A 27313-nucleotide genomic window follows, 5' to 3' on the forward strand; every position below is an offset into this window, starting at 1 on the left:
TCTTTTCATCCACCTTGATCTACAAGAGTGCATAACCAGAGCACAGAAGCGTTGGCATTTAGATATACCCGTATATAAAGATTATACCTCATACCTCCACTCGGTCCCACTTCATATCAACCTCGATAAAAATGAAATGCACACTGTAAACGTAGATATAAATACAGTGGTTTACGACGAGCCGGTTTCCAGACGGATAGGACCATCTTCCTTGACTAGGCCTATTCTAGCCTAACGATAGCAGTACTAAGGGCGTTTACGCCTAGCTTTCTTGCCCCCTCTTCGCATTCTTATCATACAATTCGTCTTTTCTTCTAACAAACTGAAACAACACGGAAGAGCAGGAGAACGGAATCGTTCAAGATATTGTTCATTAGTGTAATTAGTCACCGATTTAACTCTCAACAAGAATTGTTCCTCTAATTACCACAGTGCTTCGAATCATGGATGTGTTATACCGTAGTCCGACCACGCACTCTGTCAGTCTATATGTGTAACTGTTGATCATATGCACTGGTTTGTGGCGGTAGTACACATAAACTGCTGGGATGTCGTTGCCTCACGCTATTTGATGTTTTGTACGAATAATTGTAAATATATATGCTTTTCACAGACATTAAAATACAAATTTGATGTCGCGTTGTGTCGAAAAAGTTCATCAAGTCTAAGTTCCCCTCTGTCCGTTTAGGTAACTTGAACAGCATTGATCACATGCCCTGTACAATTAGTGCTTGATAACCAAGGTGTAACCTGCAATGTGGGATACTTATAAGAAATATAAAAACAAGTGTCTATAGCAGGGTTTCCCTAACTAAATCTCAACAGTTCTCCATTTAAATGGAAAATCCACATATAAAAACCTAAGCTAATATGCCTGGCATGAATTTTGCCTGGCCTGGCATGAATTTTGAGACTATATACGATTCACATAAATACGTTAATGACTAAAACGTTACTTTATAAGTGTAAGATAGTCCATACGGTGCACCCGTTCGTGCTAATGACGTCATTTTGACGAAATCCGAAAATTCTTCGTCTCCAGAGGAGAGAGATCAGAGGTAAACTAAAATAATGTGTTGTGTTCCGTGTAGGCTTATTCCTCATTATAATTTAATTGCAGTTTGTTGTCTGCTTCCCAAACACGACCTATATTAGCCACCAAAATGTCTTCTGAAATCCTTTTCCCTGAAAGGAGAAAACAAAACAAGATATGTACGGGAATTAATCTATTCTATTTTAATCACATCCGCGGAGTTTCAATTTAACTTTCATTAAGTATTGACCGATCTCAATAGATTTAATAAATATATTTCATTGGTTCCTAATAAATTCGAAGTCAAAATATCTCACATGAAAAATGTGTGACGTCACCATACAGGCATTGTCGGTCTTACAGTCATGTCTTTCCATAACTCGCCATCAGAGGCAAATCCAACTAAATAATTCTGATCAAAGGTATGTAATATAAGACTAACCTATTCAAATTTGAGCAAGAAATTCAGAAGATATTACTTGATCGTTACGATAGGAGATGAATAAAGGGTGCCGGGATATTCATGATGGTACGGGAAAGTTAGTTTGTTTACCGCTCACAATTAATTAGTGTAAAAACAACATAGCCAATATAAAGCTAAATCATTCCTCTTTTCCTTGGCGGTGAAACTTGGGTATTCGTTCAGTTTGCATGATGTCTTTCATACAAACTGTTATAAGAGGGTTTACTCTTTGTGTTTCTGTTTTTCAGTGGTCGGATTAATCGCATCAAGGCTAGATCAGGCAGGGTAAGTATACCTTAATCCAGATAATCACGAATGTCGTTACCGGCTTATCGTTCATCAGCTATTCATCAAAATATGCAGGAATTCAACTGCCCTTTTGTTATTTAAATTAACATCTATGCTCCCATACGAAAAAGATAAAGACTGGTTTATCATATCTATCGATGTACTGTATAGACCTACGCGTACAAGCCTGTACGTGTACACTGTACGTGTGCTTTCAGTATATAGCCTTCATAAGCATACGTTAACTTAACCACTATACCTTCAATGGGACTGGGGTTTAGAGTGGAACCAGTTGTTTGTTACACAGGGTCTATTTTGGGTGACCTTTCTTAAATAGTAACTTCATTTGCACACTTCGGAATGGATTATCTTCTCCACAGTACCAACAATATTTATGGACAAATGTTCCTTATCGCGGTTTCGAGTAGAGAAATATTATATATATTCTCATTGGCAGATAATGCAACCGGAATAACTCGCGTTTATTCCACATGAGCAAGCTGCTAGAGAATTTAGTCTGGTATAAGTCAATGCGACTAATTCCAACTCTTGTAACAATATGGAGCTTATTATTCTAAAAATTCGACATACCGGAGATTTCAGCAATATATTATGGTATCAGCAATATATTCAGCAATATATTATGGAGCTTATTATTCTAAAAATTCGACATACCGGAGATTTCAGCAATATATTATGGTCTCAATTTCCGATGCCCACATTAAAGTAATTCGGAAGTAAATACAGGACTTGCGTACGTTCTCGGAGGCTAATTGGATCCGTAAAGAAATTAAAAACAGGATTTTCGGAACTAAATTCAGGATTTTCGGAACTAAATACACAATTTTTGTAACGATAATTACAATTTTTGGAACTAAATTCAGGATATCGGAACCAAATTCAGGATTTTCGGAACCAAATTTATGATTTTCGGAACGAAATTAAGGATTTTTGGAACTTAATACGTGATTTGCTTGCGTTCTCAGAGTGATTGAACTCATAACGAAACCTGTGTAGATCAATGAACTGCTTAGGGCAACCCTCTGCCCGGATCAGGAGGCTCTCTGCCAATACGCCGTACCGAACCAAACAATCAAACGGCGCCATTTTGAATTCCTTTGCTCTGGATACTTTCAAGGGATATCTTGATTTCCAATCTAAGTTGTGTTAGAGTTTATTTTTCCATCGTGGTGATTGACTGATCTTTTACTTCGCCGGTCCGTGGTAAGTACCTAGGGACAGTAAGGGGACCAAGGGGAAGGAAGGGAACAGATGAAGAAGAAAAACCGTGAGTACACTTTGTCTATACTAAATGTTCCTGATCGTCTCACTAACACTGGAAGAAGTCGCACTCAAACAATTTTATTGATGTACATTGAGACCCAATTTGAGACCCATTTAAACCATTTATTCAACAGACACGAAACAAAGCGTAATGAATTACAAATCCAAACGCAATTATTAATAATTATTTGTCATTCCAAACTAACTACGCATAGTCAATTTATTCTATAGATAAAACAAAGTGCACTTAAAACTCGTACTTATTTAAACAATTTTTAAGTATCTAATTACAATGGGAAATGAAACAAATTTAATCCTTACCAAAGTTGCTTAATTTCTTAATTCCAATCTCATGACAAATTCCCAAACCTTATCTCGCGGATAAGTGGATCAACTCTAACCAGCGATTAAAAGAAATATGAAATTATTCTCCTTAAAGAGAGATTTTTTTTTAGAGCATGCCTCTATACATTCTCTCCACGTTCTTCAAAATTGAAGATCACGAAAGTATCCATTATTTCTTTTGCCTCGTAGCTCACTTGTATCTTCATCGATGATGGCGAAAAGTACAAATGTAGGATTTTGCTGTACAACAATTTTCAATTTTGTTTTTACAGCAAGCGCACGTTTGTAAAGATTTTTTTGGGTAAACATTTTTATGAAGCTGAAGGTGCTACCATGACATTACAGTTGCATTTATAGTTCAGTAAAATATTGTTTTCATATCTCATTCATTGAAAGACCTAGTTTTCAGCAAAACAGTATATAATTTTGCTTTCATGAAAGTATGTCGCTGGAGTACAAGTGTTTCACCCAATTATCCACACCGTGCCTCGTTAGAAGAAAAAAATCTCAAAGAAATGTTCTAGACATCAGCTCGTTTGGTTTTACTATTCCAACCACAAATATTACCTTAGCATTCCACCACACCTTATCTTCCATTCCCGAAAAAGTATGACTGCAATATAAATTTTGCACTTGTGCAATATAATTTTGCACTTGTGCAAAATAATTGCGAACGGAAGACCACGAAAAGGGATAATACAACCAGTGTATTTATATGTACAAACGCACTACTGAACGGCAGTTCCATACCTGCCGAGGTCGATTCCATTCTCGATGATGTTTTGACGGTATCGCCAAAGAAAGACCATACCGAGGCATTCTGGAACCGGTTACAACAGCTACAACCGACCCTGAAAATAAAACCGTGTCAAGTTAAATTTGCTATCGGCACTTTTCGGTGATGTCAGTATACAGTATGCTATCCAATTATCACGACATTGTTTTAGGCTTGTCACAAGTTGTTTGTATTTATGTAAAAAATAAATAAGGCTTATTAATGCTCTATTGTTGTAGTGTATATATTGGTTGATACAACTGTTTTGTCAGTGTTGTAGGCCACATATATTCATGGATATATATGTTATGTTAGTGTTGGAGGCCACAGATATTCATACATACATCTATTGTGTTAGTCTTGCAGGCCACATATATTCATAGATACAGCTGTTATGTTGGTGTTGTAGGCTACAGACATTCATAGATACAGCTGTTACGTTAAATATATTCATAGATAGGGATCTACATCTATGATATGTTAGTATTGTAGGCCACATATATTCATAGATACATCTATTATATTGGTGTTGTTGGCCACTTATTTTAATAGATATATCTATAATGTTAGGGTTGCATGCCACATATATTCATAGATACAGCTGTTATGTTAGTATTGTAGGCCACATATATTCATAGATACATATATTATGTTAGTATTGAAGGCCAAAGATATTCATAGATACATCTATTATGTTATTGTTGCAGGCCACATTTATTCATAGATACATATGTTATGTTAGTGTTGCAGGCCACATATATTCATAGATACAGCTGTCATATTGGTGTTGTAGGCCACCGACATTTATAGATATAGCTGGTGTGTTGAACATATTCATAGATAGGGATCTACATCTATTATATGTTAGTATTGTTGGCCACATATATTCATAGATACATCTATGATATTAGTGCTATAGGCCACTTATTTTAATAGACATATCTATAATGTTAGGGTTGCATGCAACATATATTCATAGATACATCTATTATATTAGTGCTATAGGCCACATATATTCATAGATACATCTATTATGTTAGTGTTGCAGGCCACATATATTCATAGATACATATGTTATGTTAGTGTTGCAGGCCACATATATTCATAGATACAGCTGTCATGTTGGTGTTGTAGGCCACCGACATTTATAGATATAGCTGGTGTGTTAAACATATTCATAGATAGGGATCTACATTTATTATATGTTAGTATTGTTGGCCACATATATTCATAGATACATCTATGATATTAGTGCTATAGGCCACTTATTTTAATAGACATATCTATAATGTTAGGGTTGCATGCAACATATATTCATAGATACAGCTGTTTTGTTAGTGTTGTAGGCCACATATATTCATAGATACAGCTGTTTGTTAGTGTTGTAGGCCACATATATTCATAGATACAGCTGATATATTGGTGTTGTAGGCCACATATATTCATAGATACATATATTATATTAGTGTTGGAGGCCACAGATATTCATAGATACAGCTGTTATGTTAATATATTCATAGATAGGGATCTACATCTATTATATGTTAGTATTGTTGGCCACATATATTCATAGATACATCTATTATATTGGTGTTGTAGGCCACTTATATTCATAGATACAGCTGATATATTGGTGTTGTAGGCTACATATATTCATAGATACATATGTTATGTTAGTGTTGGAGGCCACAGATATTCATAGATACATCTATTATGTTAGTCTTGCAGGCCACATATATCCATAGATACAGCTGTTATGTTGGTGTTGTAGGCCACAGACATTCATAGATACAGCTGTTATGTTAATATATTCATAGATAGGGATCTACATCTATCATATGTTAGTATTGTTGGCCACATATATCATAGATACATCTATTATGTTAGTGTTGTAGGCCACTTATTTTAATAGATATATCTATAATGTTAGGGTATTTGTAAGTATTCTAAGCCACAGATATTCATAGATTAATCTTATTCTTATATCTAAGCCACAGATATTCATAGTTTAATTCTATTCGTTAGTATTCTAAGCCAGAGATATACATAGATTAATCCTATTCTTTCGTATTCTAAGCCTTATATATTCATAGATTACTCCTTTTCATAAATATTCTAAGCCACAGATATTCATAGTTTAATTCTATTCGTAAGTATCCAAAGCCATAGATATAGAAAGATTTATCCTTTCGTTAGTATTCTAAGCCACAGATATTCATAGTTTAATCCAATCTAAGCCACAAATATTCATAGATTAACCCTATTCGTAAGTATTCTAAGCCACAAATTTTTATAGTTTAATCCTATTCATAAGAATCCTAAGCCACATTTATTCATAGAATAATCCTATTAGTAAGTATTCTAAGCCAGAGATATGTATAGACTAATCCTATTTGTTAGTATTCTAAGACACAGATATTCATAGTTTAATCCCAAGCCACAAATATACATAGCTTAATCCTATCCGTAAGTATTCTAAGTCACAGATATTCATAGTTTAATCTTATTCTTAAGTATTCTAAGCCACAAATATTCATAGATAACCCTATTCGTCATTATTCTAAGCCACAAAAATTGATAGTTTAATCCTATTCATAAGTATTCTAAGCCACATATATCCATAGCCTGATCCTATTCGTCAGTATTCTAAGCCACAGATATTCATAAGTTATTCCTAATACTCTAAGCCACAAACATTCATTGACTTACCCTATTCGTTAGTATTCTAGCCCACAAATATTCACAGTTTAATCTAATTCTTAAGTATTCAAAGCCATAGATATTCATCGATTACTACTATTTAAGTATTCAAAGCCACAGAATTACATAGATTTATCATATTCGTTAGTATACTAAGCCACCAATATTTGTGGTTTAATCCTATTCGTAAGAATTCTATGCCACAGATATTCATAGATTTATCATATTTGTAAGAATTCTAAGCCCGAGATATGTATAGATTAATCCTTTTCGTTAGTATTCTAAGCCACAGATACTCATAGTTTAAAACTATTCGTAAATATACTAAGACACAGATATTCAAAGTAAAAAATTATTCGTAAGTATTCTAAGACACATATATTCATAGTTTAATCCTAAGCCACATATATCCATAGCTTAATCCTATTCGTAATTATTTTCAGCCACAGACATTCATAGATTAATCCAAATCGTAAGAAGCCTTAGCCACACATATGCATAGATAGACCCTATTTGTTAGTATTCTAAGCAACAAATATTCATAGTTTAATCCTAAGCCATAGATATCCATAGCTTAATCCTTTTCGTAAGTATTTTCAGCCACAGACATTCATAGATTAATCCTAATCATAAGTAACGTAAGCCACAATTATGCATAGATAAACCCTATTTGTTAGTATTCTAAGCCATAAATATTCATAGTTGAATTTGATTCGTAAGTATTCTAAGCCACAGATATTCAAAGATTAATCCTATTCTTTAGTATTCTAAGACACATATATTCCTATTTCAATCCTAAGCCACAGATATCCATAGCTTAATCCTTTTCGTAAGTATTTTCAGCAACAGATATTCATAGATTAATCCTAATCTTAAGTAACCTTAGCCACAATATGCATATATAAACCCTATTTGTTAGTATTCTAAGCCACAAATATTCATATTTAATTCGATTTGTATGTATTCTAAGCCACAGATATTCATAGATTACTCCTTTTCATAATTACTCTCAGCCACAGGTATTCATATTCTATTCGTAATTATTTAAAGCCATAGATATTCATAGAATTATCTTATTCATTCATATTCAAAGCCAGAGATGTACATAGATTAATCCTATTCGTTAGTATTCTAAGCCACAGATATTCATAGTTCAATACTATTTGTAAGTAATCTAAGCCACAGATATTCATAGTTTAGTCCAATCTAAGCCACAAATATTCATAGATTAACCCTATTCGTAAGTATTGTAAGCCACAAATATTTATAGTTTTATCCTATTCATAAGGATTCTAAGCCACAGATATTCATAGAATAATCCTATTATTAAGTATTCAAAGACAGAGATATACATAGTTTAATCCTATTCATAAGAATTCTAAGCCACAGATATTCAAAGTTTATCTTATTCTTAAGCACTCGAAGCTACACATATCCATAGATTAATCCTATTCGTAAGTATTCCGAGCCACATATATTCATAGTTTAATACTGTTTGTCATAAATATTCAAAGCCAAAGATATACATAGATTAATCCTATTCGTTAGTATTCTTAGCCACATATATTCATAGTTTATGACTATTTGTTAGTTATCTAAGCCACAAATGTTCATAGTTTAATCCTATTCATAAGAATTCTAAGCAACAAATATTCATAGTTTAAACCTATTCTTAAGTATTCTAAGACACAGATATTCATAGCTTAAGTCTAACCATAGGTATTCTAAGACACAGATATTCTTAGAATAATCCTATTCATAAATATTCAAAGCCAAATATATACATAGATTAATCCTATTTGTTACTATTCTTAGCCACATATATCCATAGATTAATTCTACTCGTTAGAAGTCTGAGCCACAGATATTCATAGTTCAATACTATTTGTCAGTAATCTAAGCCACAAATATTCATAGTTTATTCTTATTCTTAAGTATTCAAAGCCACATATATTCATAGATTACTCCTTTCATAAGTATTTTAAGCCACAGATATTCTTAGAATTATCCTATTCATAAATATTCAAAGCCAAAGATATACAGAGATTAATCCCATTCGTTAGTATTCTAAGCCACAAATATTCATAGTTTAATCTCATTCTCAAGTATCCTAAGCCACATATATCTATAGCTTGATCCTATTCGTCAGTATTCTAAGCCACAGATATCATAGTTCAATCCTATTCATAAGAGTTTTAAGCAACAGATATTCATAGCTTAAGTCTATTCATAATTATTCTAAGCCACAGATATTCTTAGAATTATCCTATTCATAAATATTCAAAGCCAAAGATATACAAAGAATTATTCTATTCGTTAGTATTCCAATGCCACAGATATTCATAGTTTAATACTATTTGTAAGTAATCTAAGCCACAAATATTCATAGTTGAATCTTATTTACAATTATTCTTAGCCACAAATATTCATAGATTACTCCTTTTTATAAGTAGTCTAAGCCACAGATATTCTTAAAAATTATCCTATTCATAAATATTCAAAGCCAAGGATATACATAGATTAATCCTATTCGTTAGTATTATAAGCCACAGATATTCATAGTTTAATACTTTTTGTAAGTAATCTAAGCCACAAATATTCATAGTTTATTATTATTCTTTAGTATTCTAAGCCACATATACCGGTATTCATAGATCACTCCTTTTCATAAGTATCTTAAGCCACAGATATCCTTAGAATTATCCTATTCATAAATATTCAAAGTCAAAGATATACATTGATTAATCCCATTCGTCAGTATTCTAAGCCACAGATATCCATAGATTAATCCTATTCGTTAGTATTCTAAGCCACAGATATTCATAGTTCAATAATATTTGTCAGTAATCTAAGATACAAATATTCATAGTTTAATCTTATTCTCAAGTATCCTAAACCACAGATATCCATAGATTAATTCCACTCGTTAGTAGTCTGAGCCACAGATATTCATAGTTTAATACTATTTGTAAGTAATGTAAGTCACAAATGTTCATAGTTTAATGTTATTCTTTAGTATTCTAAGCTACATATATTCATAGATCACTCCTTTTCATAAGTATCTTAAGCCACAGATATTCTTAGAATTATCCTATTCATAAATATTCAAAGTCAAAGATATACATAGATTAATCCTATACGTGAGTATTCTAAGCAACATATATTCATATTTTAAACCTATTCGTAAGTATTCTAAGCCAAAGATATTCATAGCTAAATACTATTCATAAGTATTCCAATCCACATATAACCATAGATTTATACTATTCATATGATTGTCTGTGTGTCTGGTTATCTACTAGCCTTGTTTTCTGTGTGTCTGGTTGTCTTCGTGTCTGGTTGTCTGTGGGTCTGGTTATCTGTTTTTCTGCGTGTCTGGTTGTCTGCGTGTATGGCTGTCTGCGTGTCTGATTGTCTGCCTGTCTGGTTGTCTGCGTGTCTGGTTGTCTGATTGTCTGCGTGTCTGGTTGTCTGCGTGTCTGGTTGTCTGCGTGTCTGGTTGTCTGCGTGTCTGGTTGCGTGTTTGTCTGCGTGTCTGGTTGTCTCTGTGTCTGGTTGTCTGCGTGTTTGATTGTCTGCGTGCCTGGTTGTCTGGAGTCTGTGTGCCTGGTTGTCTTCGTGTCTGGTTGTCTGTGTGTCTGGTTGTCTGCGTGTCTGACAGTATTCGTGTCTAGTTGTCTGCGTGTCTGCGTGTCTGGATGTCTGTGTTTCTGATTGTCTGTGTGTCTGATTGTCTGCGTGTATACGTGTCTTGTTGCCTGCGTGTCTTGTCTGCGTATCTGCTTGTCTGATTATATGCGTGTCTGATTGTCTGCGTGTCTGATTATCTGTGTGTCTGATTATCTGCGTGTTTGATTGTCAGCGGGTTTGATTGTCTGCTTGTCAGCTTGCGTGTCTCATTGTGTGATTGTCTGCGTGTCTGATTGTCTGCGTTTCTGGTTGTCTGCGTGTTTGGGTGTCTGTGTGTAACATTGTCTGCGTGTCGTATTGTTTGCGTGTCTTGTTGTCTACGTGTCTGAATGTCTGCATTTCTGATTGTTGCCGTGTCTGATTTTCGGCGTGTCTTTTTGTCTGCTTGTCTGATTGTCTACGTGTTTAAATGTTTGCGTGTCTGATTGTCTTCGTGTCTTATTTTCTGATTGTTTGCGTGTCTGATTGTCTGTTTGTCTGCGTCGCTGGTTGTCTGCGTTTCAGGTTGTCTGCATGTTTGGTTGTCTGCGTGTCTTATTGTCTGCGTGTCTTATTGATTACGTGTCTTGTTGTCTGTGTGTCTGATTGTCTGTGTGTCTGATTGTCTGCGTGTCTGATTGTCTGCGTGTCTTATTGTCTACGTGTTTTGTTGTCTGTGTGTCTCATTGTCTGCTTGTCTGATTGTGTGCGTGTTTGATTATCTGCGTGTCTGATTTTCTGCGTGTCTGATTTTTTATTGTCTGCTTATCAGCTTGTCTAATTGTCTTATTGTCTGCTTGTCTGATTCTCTGATTGTCAGTGTGTTCGATTGTCTGGTTGTCTGCGTGTCTGCTTGTCTGATTGTGTGCGAATCTGATTTTCTGCTTGTCTGATAATCTGCGTGTTTGATTGTGTGCGTGTCTGATTTTTTATTGTCTGCATATCAGCTTGACTGATTGTCTTATTCTCTGCTTGTCAGAGTATTTGATTGTCTGGTTGTCTGGCCGTCTGGTTGTTTGCGTGTCTGGTTGTCTGCGTGTCTGGGTGTCTGCGTGTCTGGTTGTCTGCCTGTCTGATTATATTCGTGCCAGGTTGTCTGCGTGTCTGGTTGTATGATTGTCTGTTTGTCTGCGTGTCTGTTTGTCCGCTTGTCTGGTTGTCTGATTCTCTGGTTGTGTGATTGTTCGATTGTCTGCATGTTTGGTTGTCTGTGTGTCTTATTGTCTGCGCGTTTTATTGATTGCGTGTCTTGTTGTCAACGTGTCTGAATGTTTGCATTTCTGATTGTCGCCGTGTCTCATTGTCGACGTGTCTTATTGTGTGTGTCTGATTGTATGCTTGTCTGATGGTCTACGTGTCTGAATGTCTGCGTGTCTGATTGTCTACGTGTCTTATTGTCTGTGTGTCTGATTGTCTGCGTGTCCTGTTGTTTGCGTGTTTTGTTGTCTGTTTGTCTACTTGTATGATTGTGTGCGTGTCTGATCTGGTATCTGGTTATCTGCGTGTTTGATTGTCTGCGTGTCTGATTTTTGATTGTCTGCTTATTAGCTTGTCTGATTGTCTTATTGTCTGCTTGTCTGATTCTCTGATTGTCGGCGTGTTTGATTGTCTGGTTGTCTGTTTGTTTGCGTGTCTGGTTGTCTGTTAGTCTTGTTATCTGATTGTCTGGTTTCTGTAGCCTGCTTTTCTGCGGGTCGGTTGTCTGCGTGTCTCTAATTGTCTGCGTGTCTGATTGTATGCGTGTCTGATGGTCTGTGTGTCTGATTGTCTGCGTGTCTGATTATCTGTTTGTCTGCGTGTCTGGTTGTCTGCGTGTCTGGTTGTCTGATTGTCTGTTTGTCTGCGTGTCTGGTTGTCTGCGTGTCTGATTGAGTTCGTGTCTTATTGTCTGCGTGTCTGATTGTCTGTATGTTTGATTGTCTGCGCTTCTGATTTTCTGCCAGTCTGTTTGTCTGCGTGTCTGGTTGTCTGATTGTCTGCGTCTCGAATGGTCTGCGTGTCTGATTATCTGCATATATGACTGTATGCCTGTCTGATTGTCTGCGTGTCTGGTTGTTTGTTTGTGTGCGTTTCTGATTGTGTGCGTGCGTCATTGTCTTCGTGTCTGATTGTCTGCGTGTATGGTTGTCTGATTGTCTGCATATATGTTTGTATGCCTGTCTGGTTGTCTGCGTGTTTCATTGTCTGAGTATGTGCGTGTCTGATTGTGTGTGTGTCTGATTGTCTGCGTGTCTGATTGTCTGCGTGTGTCAGATTGTATGCGTGTCTGGTTGTCTGGTTTTCTGATTGTCTGGCTGTCTGATTGCCTACATATATGATTGTCTGATTGTCTGCGTGTCTCGTTGTCTGCATGTCTGATTGTGTTCGTGTCTGATTGTCTGCGTCTCGGATGGTCTGCGTGTCTGCTTGTCTGCATGTCTGCTTGTCAGCTTGTCAGCTTGTCAGCTTGACTGCGTGTCTTGTTTGATTGACTGCATGCCTGATGTTCTGATTGTCTGCATATCCGATTGTCTGCGTGCCATTATTGTCTGCGTGTCTGATTGTCTGCGTGTGTGGTTGTCTGCGTGTTTGGTTGTTTGCGTGTTTGTTTGTCAGCGTTTTTGGTTGTCTACGTGTCTGGTTGTATGCGTTTCTAATTGTCTGCGTGTCTGGTTGTCTGATTGTCAGCGCTTCTGGATGCCTGCGTGTCTGACTGTCTGCATATATGATTGTGTGCCTGTCTGATTGTATGCGTGTTGGTTGTTTGATTGTGTGCGTTTCTGATTGTGTGCGTGCCTAATTGTCTGCGTGTTTGATTGTCTGCGTGTCTGGTTGTCTGATTATCTGGCTGTCTGCGTGTCTGATTGTCTGCGTGTCTGATTGTCTGGTTGTCCGATTGTCTGTATGTCTGCGTCTACGATTGTCTGGTTTTCTGCGTGTCTGATTGTCTGCGTGTCTGGTTGTCTGATTGTCTTGTTGTCTGCGTGTCTGATTGTCTGGTTGTCTGCGTGTCTGGTTATCTGCGTGTCTGATTGTCTGGTTGTCCGATTGTCTGTATGTCTGCGTCTACGATTGTCTGGTTTTGTGCGTGTCTGATTGTCTGCCTGTCTGGTTGTGTGATTGTCTGGTTGTCTGCGTGTCTGGTTGTCTGGGTGTCTGGTTGTCTGACTGTCTGCGTTTCTGATTGTGTGCATGCCTCATTGTCTGCGTGTCTGATTGTCTGCGTGTCTGATTGTCTGACTGTCTGCGTGTCTGATTGTTTGGTTGTCAGATTGTCTGTGTGTCTGCGAGTCTGCTTGTCTGCTTGTCTGATTGTCTGCCTGTCTGATTGTCTGCGTGTGTCATTGTCTGATTGTCTGCTTGTCTGCTTGTCTGATTGTCTGCGTGTCTGGTTGTCTGTTTGTCTGGTTGTCTGTTTGTCTGTGTGCCTGTTTTTCTGCTTGTCTGGTTGTCTGATTCTCTGGTTGTGTGATTGTTTGATTGTCTGCGTGTTTAGTTTTCTGCGTGTCTGATTGTCTGCGTGTCTGATTGTCTGCGTGTCTGATTGTCTGCGTGTCTGATTGTCTTCGTGTCTGATTGTGTTCGTGTATGATTGTCTGCGTGTCGGATGGTCTGCGTTTCTGATTGTATGTGAGTCTTATTGTCTGCGTTTCTGGTTGTCTGCATGTCTGCTTGACTGCAAGTCTGCTTGTCAGCTGTACTGCGTAACTGATTGTCGGCGTGTCTGATTGTTTGATTGTCTGCATGACTGATGTTCTGATTGTCTGCGTGTCTGATTGTCTTCGTGTCTGATTGTCTGATTGTCAGCGCTTCTGGATGCCTGCGTGTCTGACTGTCTGCATATATGATTGTATGCCTGTCTGATTGTATGCGTGTTGGTTGTTTGATTGTGTGCGTTTCTGATTGTGTGCGTGCCTAATTGTCTGCGTGTTTGATTGTCTGCGTGTCTGGTTGTCCGATTGTCTGTATGTCTGCGTCTACGATTGTCTGGTTTTCTGCGTGTCTGATTGTCTGCGTGTCTGGTTGTCTGATTGTCTTGTTGTCTGCGTGTCTGATTGTCTGGTTGTCTGCGTGTCTGGTTATCTGCGTGTCTGATTGTCTGGTTGTTCGATTGTCTGTATGTCTGCGTCTACGATTGTCTGGTTTTGTGCGTGTCTGATTGTCTGCCTGTCTGGTTGTGTGATTGTCTTGTTGTCTGCGTGTCTGATTGTCTGGTTATCTGCGTGTCTGGTTGTCTGGGTGTCTGGTTGTCTGACTGTCTGCGTTTCTGATTGTGTGCGTGCCTCATTGTCTGCGTGTCTGATTGTCTGCGTGTCTGATTGTCTGACTGTCTGCGTGTCTGATTGTCTGGTTGTCAGATTGTCTGTGTGTCTGCGTGTCTGATTGTCTGCATATACGATTGTCTGCCTGTCTGATTGTCTGCATGTGTCATTGTCTGATTGTCTGGTTGTCTGCTTGTCTGGTTGTCTGCGTGTCTGGTTGTCTGTTTGTCTGGTTGTCTGTTTGTCTGTGTGTCTGTTTTTCTGCTTGTCTGGTTGTCTGATTCTCTGGTTGTGTGATTGTTTGATTGTCTGCGTGTTTAGTTTTCTGCGTGTCTGATTGTCTGCGTGTCTGATTGTCTGCGTGTCTGAATGTCTGCGTGTCTGATTGTCTTCGTGTCTGATTATTTGCGTGTCTGATTGTCTGCGTGTCTCGTTGTCTGCGTGTCTGATTGTGTTCGTGTATGATTGTCTGCGTGTCGGATGGTCTGCGTTTCTGATTGTCTGTGAGTCTTATTGTCTGCGTTTCTGGTTGTCTGCATGTCTGCTTGACTGCAAGTCTGCTTGTCAGCTTTACTGCGTAACTGATTGTCGGCGTGTCTGATTGTTTGATTGTCTGCATGTCTGATGTTCTGATTGTCTGCGTGTCTGATTGTCTTCGTGTCTGATTGTCTGATTATCTGTGTGTCTGATTGTCTGCGTATCGGGTTGTCTGCATGTCTGCGTGTCTGATTGTCAGCGTGTCTGGTTTTCTGCGTGTCTGGTTGTTTGATTGTGTGCGTTTCTGATTGTGTGCGTGCCTCATTGTCTGCGTGTCTAATTTTCTGCGTGTCTGGTTGTCTGATTGTCTGGCTGTCTGCGTGTCTGGTTGTCTGCATATACGATTGTCTGTCTGTCTGATTGTCTGCGTGTGTCATTGTCTTGTTGTCTGCATGTCTGGTTGTCTGGTTGTCTGTGTGTCTGGTTGTCTTTGTGTCTGGTTGTCTGCGTTCTGGTTGTCTGTCTGTCTGTTTGTCTGTGTGTCTGTTTTTCTGCTTGTCTGGTTGTGTGATTCCATGGTTGTGTGATTGTCTGATTGTCTGCGTGTTTGGTTTTCTGCGTGTCTGATTGTCTGCATGTCTGATTGTCTGTGTGTCTGATTGTATGGTTTTCTGCGTGTCTGATTGTCTGCATGTCTGGTTGTTTGAATATATGATTGTCTGACTGTCTTATCGTCTGCATGTCTGATTGTCTGATTGTCTGGTTGTCTGCGTGTCTGGTTGTCTGCGTGTCTGGTTGTCTGCGTGTATGGTTGTATTCGTGTCTGGTTGTATTCGTGTCTGGTTGTCTGCGTGTCTGGTTGTATGATTGTCAGTTTGTCTGTGTGTCTGTTTTTCTGCTTGTCTGATTCTCTGGTTTTGTGATTGTTTGATTGTCTGCGTGTCTGGTTTTCTGCGTGTCTGATTATCTGCGTGTCTGATTGTCTGCGTGTCTGATTATCTGCGTGTCTGATTGTCTGCGTGTCTGGTTGTCAGTGTCTGTTTGTCTGCGTGTCTGGTTGAGTGATTGTCTGTTTGTCTGCGTGTCTGGGTGTCTGGTTTTCTGCGTGTCTGATTGTCTGCGTGTCTTATTGTCTGCGTTTCTAATAAGCGAGTTCAGAGTTACGAGTGCGCATGCCCGATTCTCACTTGGGGTCAGGTCAACTGAGAATTGAATCCTCGGAAAACGTAAACAATGACAGCTTTTCATAACGATAATCGCACTAAGAATGGGTTACTGCGACATTCGGAATTTATTTCTAGTGCATATTTCGGTGTGTACGACTTAAAAACGTGTATAAATTGACTGAAACTACTTCATAATAATATTGAATATAATGGAACACAGGTCCGTATCGCACGTGAAATAGTTAGTCTGATATAGGCCTACGAACGGGAAAAAGGAGTATATGTGACTGTATCCTTCGTATGGGTTACGCGACCTTACGTGGTTGCGGGTGTCTTAATGCTTCGCGGAAGTTCTAACTGATAATTTTCGGAATTGAATTTAAAATATAGCATGGAACAAACTATTTTGCCCTTTTGTTTGTCATTATGAGCCTGAACTGTTTTTTAGAGAATATCGTAAGCAACTCGAGTCTAAAATACTAACAGTGACACTGACAGAACTGTAGATCTAAATAGGCCTACATAACCTATCCTCATACTCGTTGCTTTTACGTCCATCAACGAAAACTGCATAGTATAGGCATTGGTATCTTGTAGTTGCAACTACATGGTTTTTCATGTTAAGAAATATTAGTTCTCTTCATTTTTATGCGTGATTTAAAATAAGCTTAGTCTTATTCTTGGCATATTCCTACTACTCATAGGGGGGTGTTACTAAAACGAATGACAATTGCATTACACATAACGAATGACAATATGTTGTAGGCCTACACACTAAAAAATTGCGTTGACTAAAACGAATGAAAGTAAATGACAGCACAGACATTTGCTTCAACCGGATATCACAGTTCAGACTTTGTGGGTATATTAAAGCCACGCAAAAAAAATCGGAAAATTGGGGTTTAAATCGCAAAAATTCGAGTTGACATTTTGCGACTGTGACCGGTGTTTTCGGTAAATTCTTGAGCAAGATGTTTGACTTGTCCTGTGGGATTTTACCCCGTGAACTTAGGGGAATTGAAAAAAATTGTTGCTATATAAAAAATTATTGTTTTTATTACCCCCCCCCAGGGCAAGGGGACGGTCGCCTCCCTGGCGGAGGTTCTTTTCCCAGACTGATCATAAAGGTGGGACCTCTTCTCTCTTATCCCTCTTATATCCACTCACCACCGTCCTTCGTTGTTATTCGTTGTCATTCGCTGTCATTCGCTGTCATTCGCGAATGATAATTAACCCTGTACAAAGTCAATTGTCATTCGGTCATTCGCTGTCATTCGTTTTTGTTTGTCCTCTTATAGGGTGGGTTCAATTTGTTCGAAAAAAAAAAATAAAATTATTTATTTTATTTGGAGAAGAACATTATAAAAAATAATAGTGGGTGGGGGATTTCCAGGGGTTATTCCAAGGAATATTATTAATACGCTGCGATGGTGTACACTCTGCCTTTAGAAAGCACAACCTTGACTCGGCAGAAATGGCATTGTAAAATATTTCCCTGAGCCACCCAGACTCTAAATAGCTGAAGACTTTACCATCTTTATAGTCCGTCATCAGTCTTTGCTTCAGTTCAATGTTATCAATACTGGTAAAATAATGCGCAATATCAATGTACATGCAAGGCGGCCATTTTTTCATTTCAATTTCGCCTTCCCATGCAAGTGGTAAATCCGAAAGAGGATCGGGCATGGTCTTTCCTTCAACCTGAAGTACCGATGCGTAGTCATCTGCCTTTTCATTTCGCGCATCTGCTTTATTAACTTCAGCAATGTTCATCTGAACGGCAGCATACGCTAAAGCAACCAACTCTTCTTTCCGGCCATTCATCTTTAACTTTCGTTTCTTTAAAAATTCCTTCAGTCTGTCAACTTTCCAAAGTTTAAACTCTTCCAAACTTGTAGGAATATCCATCGCAAAGCGAAAAAACAGAGTAAATTTAGACGTAAATTATGCGATTTCTAATGTTTACTGTAAGTGCTCATTAAGTTAACGTGGGTACGCGAGCATACAACTCTCGTCGCAACGAGAGTATTCTTATTTGACCTCTTGACCTCCATTGCGCAATGCAAACTCTGAACTCGCTTATTGTCTGCGTGTCTGATTGTCTGATTGTCAGCGTGTCTGGTTGTCTGCGTGTCTGCATATATGATTGTCTGTCTGTCTGTATGTCTGCCTGTCTGGTTGTTTGATTGTGTGCGTTTCTGCTTGTGTACGTGCCTCATTGTCTGCGTGTCTGATTGTCTTTGTGTCTGGTTGTCTGATTGTCTGGCTGTCTGCGTGTCTGGTTGTCTGCGTGTCTGATTGTCTGGTTGTCCGATTGTCTGATTGTCTGGTTTTCTGCGTGTCTGATTGTCTGCGTGTCTGATTGTTTGCATATATGATTGTCTGACTGTCTGATTGTCTGCGTGTCCAATTGTCTGGTTGTCTGCGTGTCTTGTTGTCTGCGTGTCTGGTTGTATTTGTGTCTGGTTGTCTGCGTGTCTGGTTGTATGATTGTCTGTTTGTCTGTGTGTCTGTTTTTCTACTTGTCTGGTTGTCTGATTCTCTAGTTGTGTGATTGTTTGATTGTCTGCGTGTCTGGTTTTCTGCGTGTCTGATTATCTGCGTGTCTGTTTGTCTGCGTGTCTGGTTGTCAGTGTCTGGTTGTCTGCGTGTCTGATTGTCTGCGTGTCTGATTGTCTGCTAGTCTTATTGTCTGCATGTCTGGTTGTATGCATGTCTGATTGTCTGGTTGTCTACGTGTGTGATTGTCTGCGTGTCCAATTGTCAGTATGTCTGATTGTCTTCGTGTCTGGTTGTCTGGAACCAGACCAAACGGACAGACTGCTTAGGGCTGTTTTCAAATCGTTTGGAACACCCGATGTGTAACCTATTTAGAAGGTTTCAATGGAACTAACTCCTCGCCAGGTCCTACGGGACGAAAAGAGGGCATGGGCAGGGCCTCGGGGGGCAGTTCCCCAGGCGCTCAACTATGATTTCTCTTTCTTTTTTCTTCTGCCATTCAAAATCAAACATGTGAGAATCGAACTAAATGCACACGTGTTCAATTTGGCGGTAACATGACACAAAGTGTACAATATATATATGTGGGAAAGTAAGGATGGCGGAATAACACGGACCCTCAGGCTGGAACAGTACGATTGTTTGAAAGAAACACCACGGTAATTAGTTAACATTAGTCCAAGTTGTTAACTAGTGCATATCGTGCACTGTGTCTGTTTTTTTGTTTTTTTTTAATCTACTTTTTTATAACTTTGCCCTCCAGATTTTAATATGCCCATCCGCAATATCTGCATGACATATATGAGCTAGTCGTTGCTGTGTTACGGTTTAATCTACATTGTAAAATTGGGAATTTCCAGAAGACAATACAAACTGACTAAACAAAGCATACAACCGATAATTGTACAAAACTTGACACATTTACTGCAACGTGCAAAATAGTTGTTGGAAAGAATCTGAAATATTACACATTTATCTATATAAGATCTATGTATGGTTTTTCGCGGGTGACTTACGTTTTCTCCATGAAATGAATCACAGTAGGCTATGTGATCTGCTATATGTTCATGATACATGCATGTTCTTCTAAGCCTTTACTATCCTTTGTTAACCTGAGGCTCAAATTGTGACAAGCTCCAAAACTTTTAAAATATTCATGATGGTGTCACTGTATACTCTTCAAAACTTCCATAAAATCTTAATGCTATTTTCCACTCTGAATACATGGTTTGTACATTATAAACTAGTTCAAACAAGTACGTCTTGAACTCTATTGCCATAACGATTTCACTCACTCTGATATTTTCCGACACATATTTCGTAATAGCGCCATTAATTTGTAACGGTATCCCATGTCTCCGCTGTAATGATGTGCTGTTCAATTGTACGTCCAACAGAACATTTTGCAGGAAATTCCACGAGAAAGCCGTTTGTTGCTCGTAATATATAGTTTATATTCTGTAACCCGCCTTCTCATTATTGTAGTGCGCGTGCGCGCTACAATATTGACTTTACTAGCCAAGTGAACGATACCTACATGACTGGACGTTGAAACTTAAAGTTTCAAATAGTCAATGGACATTTGCAGTTTCAGAGGCTAGCTGCGTAGCCAACTTATTCTGAGCCTGTCATGGCGCTCACTAACGCCCTCACTTGAATTTGAATTGAATTTGAATTTATTGTCATGCACAATCGGAAATTCGGCTTTACACAGGTCGTAAACGTAAAAAAAGCAGTATCAATAGACTGCGATACACATACAGTAATACAAACATATTCACAGCAAGTCCTACAAATAAGAAACTTATCTTCTCACTTGTGAATTAAATATATTGATAGAATTAGGCACAAATGAGTATCTGTAGCGGGCCCTAAGTGTACCTGGTGGGCATAAACGCAGTCCAGAGCGGTTGTAAATGTAGTGCTCAAACAAAGGGTGTGTTGGGTCTTGCATGATTTGTTTCACTTTATTGCAGACCCTCTCATGATACAAGCACTCTAACGAAGGTAAGTGACCACTGATTACCCACTGAGCAACTCTTCTAGATTGCTCAAGCATCTTCACATCGAGTCTTGTACCATTGGCAAAGTAACAAATTATGTTGTACATCAAAACAATTGAATGAGGGATTTATAGAACTAGGTCATGATTGTTTTATCCACTCTGAGGTTATTTAGTTTTCTCAAGAAATACGGTACAGCCTTTGATTTGCTTTCTTTTGGTGGCATTACTAGACCAGTCAGGTTTGTTACTCAGCATGATTCCTAAGTACTCATGTTTATCTACTTGTTCTACTTGTTCCCCATCAACATAGTTGGGAGCGTGAGTTATTGGCTTGCGACGGAAATTTATAATCAGCTCCTTAGTTTTGGACACATTAAGTTGTGACCATAGGCGTACGAGGCGGGGGGGGGGGGGGGGCAGACTACCCCCATATTTCCAGAGGACAAGAAATTCGGGTAAAAGTCCTGAAAATTTCGGCAGCCTAAGAGGAGAAAAATGTATATATATATATATATATATATATATATGTGTGTAGATATATATGCAATAGCATGCCCGAATCTTTTTCAAATTTTGCCCGACAATTCCATGATTTTCTTTATTTACCATCATGATGCCCGAATATTTCCGTGTAACACCACCGTAAGCGCAGCTCATCTGGGCTACCACGCTTTTTGCACGATCAATTTTTTTCTAACTAGTCAACTGTATACCTGGACATCCCCGACATGAGTGCATATAAGAAACATTTTCTTTTATATGGATGCAAGGGGGGGGGGGGCTGCCTACAAGCCTAGAAGTACAGGTTTATCATATTCTTTGTTATATTTTATACTTTTTTGTGAGACAAATTGCAGTCTCACCCGACACAGCGACATTAGCCCGCCTACGTGTCGTTGAACAATGTTTGTTTTCTGGAGGTAGCTGAGTACTGTGTTAAAATAATAAATACGGTAACTAAATAGGAGCTTAAAAATATACTGTCCTATTTTTCCCCTTCAAAGTGATGTTACCATTTTTTTCTTCTAATTTACCAAATTTTTGGGAAAGTGTAAATTTCTAAAACGTGAGATTATAAAACAAAAAATGTTTAGATGCAACTTGCAAGGCCTCAAAAGTGCCGTTTCCGGCAATCTGAGAGGCATCTTATGCCAAAAATTTTCTTGTACGCTACGCGCCAACCGATGGTGGCGCTCCGCTTAGATAGTGTCACGGGAACTTTCGGGCACAAATATTTCTGCACATCCCCCCCCCCCAAAACTGAAATGGTCCCTTACGCCTATGGTTGTAACAAATGATCATCGCACCACTGGACAAACCTTGCAATCGCGGTGGCGTTTGAGTCAATGTCACCTGACAGGTAACCAGTAATGACATTATCATCCGCATATTTGATGACGCTACAATCACTGGCGGCATATTCTGACAGTCGCTGGTATACAGGGAAAAAAGCCAGAGGGAGAGGACACCGCCCTGAGGCGCACCTACACTTAAAGTCATTTCCCCTGAGTAGACATCGCCTACCTTCACCCTCTGAGGTCTATTTCTAAGGAAATCATGAATCCATAGGGTAATTTGGGGGGGGGGGGGGGACATCGTATGCCACTAGAAAAGTCTATAAAAGTAGATCTCGCATACTGCCTATCTTTATCTAAATGAGAGTAAATTATGTGAAGATATGTCAACACCGATCACCATCTTTGTATGTATACTTGAATACTCCATGGTGTGTTGTCCGATCAAAAAATAACACCATGAACAACCGGAAAGTTCTTCCTATAATATACTGCAAGCACTCCATGCGCACTGCAATAACCCGTATTTGCAAAGTACTTCCTATAATACTGCAAGCACTCCATGCGCACTACAATACTGCGTATTTGCAATTTCTTCCTATAATACTGTAAGCACTCCATGCGCACTACAATAACCCGTATTTGCAAAGTACTTCCTATAATACTGCAAGCACTCCATGCGCACTACAATACTGCGTATATGCAAAGTACTTCCTACAATACTGCAAGCACTCCATGCGCACTACTATATTGCGTATTTGCAAAGTACTTCCTATAATACTGCAAGCACTCCATGCGCACTACAATACTGCGTATTTGCAAAGTACTTCCTACAATACTGCAAGCACTCCATGCGCACTACTATATTGCGTATTTGCAAAGTACTTCCTATAATACTGCAAGCACTCCATGCGCACTAAAATATTGCGTATTTCCATGCAAATGCAGTTCTAGTTAGAAGGATTTCTTTTCCCCTAGTTGTTTAGTTGTCACTACTAAACCGAATTCTAATTCTCATAAAAGGGAAGAAAAAGAGGGCGTGAAGTCTAGTGAGAGGCAATTGTCATTACGATCACTGTTGCTATGCTGTCGATGATGCGATTCAGAATTGTAATACACATGGAAAGTAGATTAAGCACAATCAAGTGATTCAAAATCTCAAAACAAATACGGAAAGATAATGATTTATAGCTAAAAAATGTACATATACCATCTATATGTGACAGAACGGCTTACCCTTGATAATCTATCATAGCGCCATATTGATAGAGCCCTATTGATTTTGGTGCTCATCTCTAGAATATTGTAACGCTTTCCGCTTCGGTGTGTACGGTGAAGTACCCAGTTGGCAATTGAGGAAGGGGGTTGTAGAAAGAGACTCGAGGACACCGTTGAAAAGAAGTACACTAACAGTGCATTAAGAGTTTTAAAAGTATAATTAGATCAACAATGTACCTGCCGTACATCTTTCGTAAAGCATAATAAACAAATAATATATACAGAAAGTAGAACAATAAAACCTAAACACGATAACAAGGGCGTCATACATGAATTAGCCCTAATATGTAAGCTGCCTAGCAGCACAGCTAACTATAGGCGCTGCGTCAAAGACAACGCAGGCACAACGCAGCTAATCTATAGGTACTGCGTCAAGGGCGACGCAGCGTAAGGACAACGCAGCGCAGCTAACGATGATATTCGTCCGCCCGCGAACCCTACGCAGCGACGACCTTGCGCAGGCACAAGCAGTTACGCAGCGCAGCTGCAGAGTGCATGCAGGCACAAGCAGTTACGCAGCGCAGCTGCAGAGTGCATTACTCGATTCTCTGCACAAGCCAAAAATAATCTAAGTCCCTAAAACAACATACAAATTCGGCATAGATTGTGCCTAGCAAATTACACTAAATATATCGCAACTTAATGTGTAAAAACGCTCCTTGCACGACATTATAAATACCCCCGTAACTGTATAGAACCCTATACACGATTTAATTAACCAATTATGAAAAAGCCAGTAAGATTGACAAGCGCCATAGCCCAATGGCAGCCGGTCAACGGTCTCTACAATACTATACAAATATGAACTAACCCCGCCCCACTGTCTATGCACCCCTAATAATTTCCCGTATACTAAGAACAAAGGAGGCCTTGTCCACCGGACTGTTTACATAAAGCCCCGGCAGCAAGAACCAACTTCCGCAGCCAGCAATAAACTGATACTCAAGTTACACAAACTAGAGACCTCCTAGCTGAAACATTACGTAAGAAACATTTTATAACGGTAAATAGAAAATACGTTCACACGAGAAAATTAGGTTGTTTTCTCGTAACAATATTAATGAGGTCACAGGGTCCAATGTAAACATTTTCAGAATTGAATCATTCTTTGTGTGAAGGTGTTGGAAGATAGCGGGTACATGCTAATGTATGTTCGATGTGATATTATGTACATTTATTAGGGGGCAAGGCTTGAGTTGAATTTTGCTAAAAAATAGCTTGTATAACATGGTTAGTTAACCTATTGAGTAAGTAGCTCCACAGTTAGTGAAAGAACCTTGCTGATCAATTTAATAAACAATGACGAAAGCTTGGGATTATAATCTCAATTGCGAAGGAATCACCAAAAGCCCACTTGGTTGGGATATGCAGAGACACTTATTGTTGATGTATCTCTTTTGTCTTTGTTCTTTCAGTTCTTAAATTCATCTCTCTCTCTATAACACAGTACATGCTTGGTGAATTCCTTGAAAAGAAACTTGAAGCACCCTTCCCTCAACCATTCATACCCCGGCCCCCCTCCCCCACCTTTCTTCCTACCATCACAGTGTATAGCATGCTACCGTTGTGGTGAAATCCTTGAAAGGGAACTTAAAGCATCCTTCCCCTCAACCCTTCATTCTCCCTGCAAAGCCCCACCCCTCACCTTTCTTCCTACCATCACAATGTGCAGCTAGCTACCAGTGTGGTGTTATTAATAATGTGCAGACGATGTTGTTTTTTACTCACTACAGGAAATGTGTTTTCCCATTGTTTTTAATATGCTTGTGGTACTTGGAACTTGTGCAACCACCAGATAGTTTAGAAGCAAGCAAGCTACTAACTGCATGAATCTGTTTGGAAATATTGCTTCACACAGATCAAATCAGACACATTTTTATATAAACTCACATCAACACAGTAGTCAAATCTGTTAAATATGAATCATTAGCCCAAGTCAACTCAGTACAGTAGTTGAGATAAATGATCACCAAAAGTAGTCACTCTACAATGATGAAGAATAATACATGTAATTGCCTATTATACTCATATTGTAAGAAAATCATTTTATATTTTCCACTGGCATCTGAAGAAATCACGTTAACAAAAATCACGACTTTTTAAATTCTTACCGAATTCGTGTAAAGGGATTGTGGCGACCCTCTGATTGTTGTATACCAGCGATAATATGGTTACAATTCATCATAACTAAGAATTCCAAAAAGTCGAGATATTGTTCAAGAATATGAAAAATCACGCCTTACAAAATTGCTGTATTCGGGCTAAAATCAAATTTATTACTAAAGGTATGAATAGTAATGATATCTTGAACAGGTCTTGTGAAAACGTTCAGTCGGGACTGTTTTCAAATTTTAATGTATTTATTAACACACAGTGTGCCCAGTGGAAAATGTGAAACCTACCAAAGATGAGCAAATTAATAATTTGGCTTTTCCATTTTTTTTTCCAGTCACATTTGGTTTGCTATAAGTTTATTCAGGTCAAAGGGAAACATGGTAATTAGAACAAAACTCGTGCAATATTTATTATAGACTTTACTTCAATATTCACTTTGATTGATCTTGCTATAAATCAATATGGTTAAATTCCTAGTTAACCAAAGGCATATAGTTAAGTACACAAGATGGTTTTTTTTTTTCACGTTTCATGCGGGTATGGGATTGGAAAACATGGTTTGTTCCAAAAACCAACACATTTAGCGCTTCACCCTCCCTTTACCTCCTTTGGTAAAAATAGATAGAACATCCCTTTAAACATATGAGTATCGTAATGTTAGTCTCCTATAATAACGATATTACCCCTGGTATATGATCAGAAGGTCACCCTTATACCTATGTGTGATTCTGGCAAGAATCGAAAAAAAAAATGACGATTTGGGGCCAAAATTGAAAACATCATAAGGCTATATGATTACAAAATTGGAGACTAAATATCGAATTCCTCAGATATAACGATATTAAAAGCGCTACTATTCATCCCGGCATGCTTTTGCCTCCGTATAGGCAGTGGCGTCGCCAGACATTTCAATCTGGGAGGGCGGGGGGGGGGGCACAGGGAGGGCACAGAACTTTATTAGGGGGCACAATGTTTATTTGTGAACGCCGTCTTGGGAGGGGTCTAAGGGGAGGCTTTTAAAAAAATAATAATTACAGGTCCTTAGATGCAATCTGGTACTATATTTTGCCACTTGAATGACCTTTTTCATGTTCAAGAATTTTCGGGCTTTGTCCGATATTTATGTTTTTAATTGAGGCGGATGAAAGACAAAAGACAAAAAATGGAAATTAACCCTTTTGCTTTGATAATGTTTTAAATTAAAATGTTAAAAATTGAAATTGATGCAGGGATAATAGTGAAGTTTAAGCACCAGCGAATCTTGCCGGGGCCTGTGGTGGTCGTTAATGAGAAAACAAGGGGTTACTTGTGATGAAAAGAAGTTTAACTGAAGAACATAATACGTTTCGTCCTTTGTTAAAAAAGTTTGTTTGAGTAATTTTTTTTTTTTTTAACACTACAAATCGCATCTGGGGGGGGAGGGGCACCTGGGGAGGCATGATTTGTTGGGGGGAGGGCACATTTTGTTAAACAATAATATGTTTTTGTTTTAATTTTCGGTATCTGTAATTTTCTATTCTAAATGGTAACTTGTCTATTCAAGCTTATGACTTATACATTGCCATGAACGTTTAGTATCAACCACCAATTATAAAAATCAACTAGAAAAGCTGATTCAAGTACAAATAAGTGTATCCGTCGGTTACCCGTTCGTCTTGATAAATATATTAATGTTATAAA

The 27313-nt window shown here is 38.4% G+C and overlaps 2 protein-coding genes across 2 annotated transcripts in view; one reads left to right on the plus strand and one right to left on the minus strand.

Annotated features, from left to right (window-relative positions):
* Positions 1-27313, minus strand: part of LOC139963628 (homeobox protein GBX-2-like) — a 183004-nt gene that overhangs the window by 18231 nt on the left and 137460 nt on the right. The gene's annotated exons all lie outside the window — the stretch shown is intronic.
* Positions 2723-27313, plus strand: part of LOC139963631 (macrophage migration inhibitory factor homolog) — a 177314-nt gene continuing 152723 nt past the window's right edge. Inside the window, exon 1 of the transcript XR_011791647.1 lies at positions 2723-3072. The gene's annotated coding sequence lies outside the window, so the exon portion shown is untranslated. The remainder of the gene's footprint in view (positions 3073-27313) is intronic.

This window comes from Apostichopus japonicus, chromosome 22 (genome assembly GCF_037975245.1).
Source record: "Apostichopus japonicus isolate 1M-3 chromosome 22, ASM3797524v1, whole genome shotgun sequence".
Taxonomy (NCBI): domain Eukaryota; kingdom Metazoa; phylum Echinodermata; class Holothuroidea; order Aspidochirotida; family Stichopodidae; genus Apostichopus; species Apostichopus japonicus.